Genomic DNA, 3,846 nt, shown 5'->3' with positions numbered 1-3,846 from the left:
GACGTTTACGAATTAAATTTTTTGATATTTTTCAGGCAGTCACTAAAAAATGTGAAATATAGATATATTTTATTTGTAACGATATTCTAAAGTGACTGGTGCGATTAGGAAATTTTTTGAGGTGTTTTTATGTCTCTTTGTTGATTTTCATATTTTTCAGAAGTTTACGAATTAAAATTTTTGATATTTTTCAATCAGTCATGAAAAATATTGAAATTTTGATATTCTATTTGTATCGATATTCTAAGGTGACTGGTGCGATTCAAACAAAATTTGAGGTGTTTTTATCGATATTTTCTTGATATTTTTCGGACAGCCACGAAAAAATGTGAAATTTTGATATTTTATTCGTATCGATATTTTAAGTTGACTGGTGTGATTAATGAATTTTTTGAGGTGTTGTTATGTCTTTTTCTTAGTTTTTATATTTTTCGGACCTTTAGGAATTAAAATTCTTGATATTTTTCGGGATGTCATGAAAAAATGTGATTTTTTTTTTGTATCGATATTCTAAGGTGATAGGTACGATTCGGAAATTTTTTGAGGTGTTTTTAAGTCTTTTTCTTAATTTTTATATTTTTCAAACGTTTACTAATTAAATATTTTGATATTTTTTGAGCAGTCACGAAAAATGTGAAAATTTGATATTCTATTCGTATAGATATTCTTAGGTGACTAGTGCGATTTGGGAATTTTTTGAGGTGTTTTTATGTCTTTTTCTTGACTATTATATTTTTCAGACATTTACGAATTAAACTTTTTGGTATTTTTTGGGTTGTTACGAAAAAATGCAAATATTTTGATATCCTATTCGCATCAATATTCTAAGTTGACAGGTGCGATTTGAGATTTTTTTGAGGTGATTTTATATCTTGATTTTAATATATTTTGTACTTTTATGAATTAAATTTTTTGATATTTTTTGGGTAGTCACGAAAAAATGTGATATATTAATATTTTATTCGCATCTATATTCTAAGGTTACATGTAAGATTCGGTAATTTTTTGAGGTTTTTTACGTCTTTTTCATGATTTTATATTTCCCAGACCTCTACGAATTAAATTTTTTGATATTTTTCGGGCAATAACGAAAAATGTGAAGTTTTGATATTTTATTTGTATCGATATTCTAAGGTGACTAGTGCGATTCGAAATATTTTTGAGGTGTTTTTATGTCTTTGTCTTGACTTTATATATTTTTCAGACGTTTACGAATCAAAATGTTTGATAATTTTAGGGCAGGCTTGAACAAATGTTAAATTTTTATATCCTATTCGTATCGATATTCTAAGTTGACTAGTACGATTCGGGAATTTTTTTGATCTGTTTATATGTGTTTTTCTTGATTTTCATATTTTTCGGACATTTACGAATTAAAATTTTTGATATTTTTCAGGCAGTCACAAAAAAATGTGAAAATTAGAAATTTTACGTATCGATATTCTAAGGTGAGTGGTGCAATTCGGGAATTTTTTGAGGTCTTTTAACGTCTTTTCTTGATCTTTATATTTTTCGGACGTTTACGAATTAAAATTTTGTGATATTTTTCGGGCGGTCACAAAAAAATGTGAAATTTTATACTCGTATCGATTTTCTAAGGTGACTGGTGCGATTTAGGAACTTTTTGAGGTGTTTTTTTTTGTCCTTTTCTTGATTTTTATATTTTTCGGACGTTTACAAATTAAATTTTTTTATATTTGTCAGACAGTCACGGAAAAAATGTGAAATTTCAATATTCTATTTGTATCGATATTCTAAGCTTACAAGTGCGATTTGAGAATTTTTGAGGTGTTTTTATGTCTTTTTCTTGATTTTTATATTTTTCGGACGTTTACGAATTAACATTTTGGCTTAAGTTATATGCGGCCCTTAAAGTTGTCCGCATAATTCATTTAAACATCTCAACTAAGGTTTGTACCTATTGAACACTTTTATTGTTCAAAATGAATATCTATTGAACAATTTTCGCTGACATGACAAAGAGAGTGTAGTACACATATAGGTACAAGACTTAGTTGAAGTGTTGAAATGAATTATGCAGACAACTCTAACGGCCGCAGACGACTTAAGCCTAATTTTTTTGATATTTTTTGGACAATCACGAAAAAATGAGAAATTTTGATTATATTATTCGTATCGATATTCTAAGGTGACAAGTGCAATTCGGTAATATTTTAGGGTGTTTTTATGTCTTTTTCTTAGTTTTTATATTTTTTGAACGTTTACAAATTAATTTTTTTGATATTTTTCTTGAAGTCACAAAAAAATATGAAATTTTGATACTCTATTCATATCGATATTATAAGGTGACTAGTGGGATTCGAGAATTTTTTGAGGTGTTTTTATGACTTTTTCTTGATTTTTATATTTTTCAAAAGTTTACGAATTAAAATTTTAGATATTTTTCGAGCAGTCACGAAAAAATGTGAATTATTTTTATTTTATTCGTATCGATATTCTAAGTTTACTGGTGCGATTTGGAAATTTTTTTAGGTGTTTTTCTTTGTTTATATAATTTTCAAAGGATAACGAATTAAAATTTTAGATATTTTTCGAGCAGTCACGAAAAAATGTGAATTATTTTTATTTTATTCGTATCGATATTCTAAGTTTACTGGTGCGATTTGGAAATTTTTTTAGGTGTTTTTCTTTGTTTTTATATTTTTCAAACGATAACGAATTAAAATTTTTGATATTTTTTGGGCAGTCACAAAAAATTTGAAATTTTGATATCTTATTAGTAACGATAGTCTAAGGGAACTGGTGCGATTTAGGAATTTTTGAGGTGTTATTATGTCTTTTTCTTGATTTTTATATATTTCAAACGTTTACGAATTAAATTTTTTGATATTTTCAGACAATTACGAAAAATTGCAAAATTTTGTTATTCTAATCGTATCGATATTCTAATGCGACGGGTGCGATTAAGGATATTTTTGAGGTGTTTATATTTCTTTTTCTAGATATTTATATTTTTTGTATCGATATTCTAAGGTGACAAGTGTGATTTGGGAATTTTTTGAGGTGTTTTTATGTCTTTTTCTTGATTTTTATATATTTCAAACGTTTACGAATTAAATTTTTTGATATTTTCAGACAATTACGAAAAATTGCAAAATTTTGTTATTCTAATCGTATCGATATTCTAATGCGACGGGTGCGATTAAGGATATTTTTGAGGTGTTTATATTTCTTTTTCTAGATATTTATATTTTTTGAACGTTTACGAACTATAATTTTTGATATTTTATGGGATGTCACGAAAAAATGTGAAATTTTGATATTTTATTCATATTGATATTCTAAGGTGATTAGTGTGAATCGGGAATTTTTTTAGGTGTTTTTATGTCTCTTTCTTGATTCTTGTATTCTTTGAACGTTTACGAATTAAATTTTTGGATATTTTTTTCCAATCACGAAAAATGTGAAATTTTGATATCTTATTGGTATCGATATTCTAAGGTGACTAATGCTATTCGGGAATTTTTTGAAGTGCTTTTATGTCATTCTTTTTATTTTTGTATTTTCGGACGTTTTCGAATTAAATTTTTTGATATTTTTCTTGCAGTCAAGAAAAAATGTGAAATTTCGATATTTTATTAATATCGATATTATAAGGTGACAAGTGTGATTCGAGAATTTTTTGAGGTGTTTTTATGTCGTTTTCTTGATTTTCATATCTTTCGGACGTTTACGAATTAAAATTTTTGATATTTTTTGGGCAGTCACGAAAAATGGAGAAATTTTGATATTATAATTGTATCGAGATTCTAAGGTGACAGGAGAAATTCCACAATTTTTTAAGGTAATATTTTATTTTATTTTTTTGTATTTTTCGAACCATTA

Source organism: Solanum tuberosum, unplaced genomic scaffold (assembly GCF_000226075.1).
Source record: "Solanum tuberosum cultivar DM 1-3 516 R44 unplaced genomic scaffold, SolTub_3.0 scf00238, whole genome shotgun sequence".
NCBI classification, from domain to species: domain Eukaryota; kingdom Viridiplantae; phylum Streptophyta; class Magnoliopsida; order Solanales; family Solanaceae; genus Solanum; species Solanum tuberosum.
The sequence above is the reverse complement of the archived record's forward strand: the minus strand, read 5'-3'. Positions refer to the sequence as shown.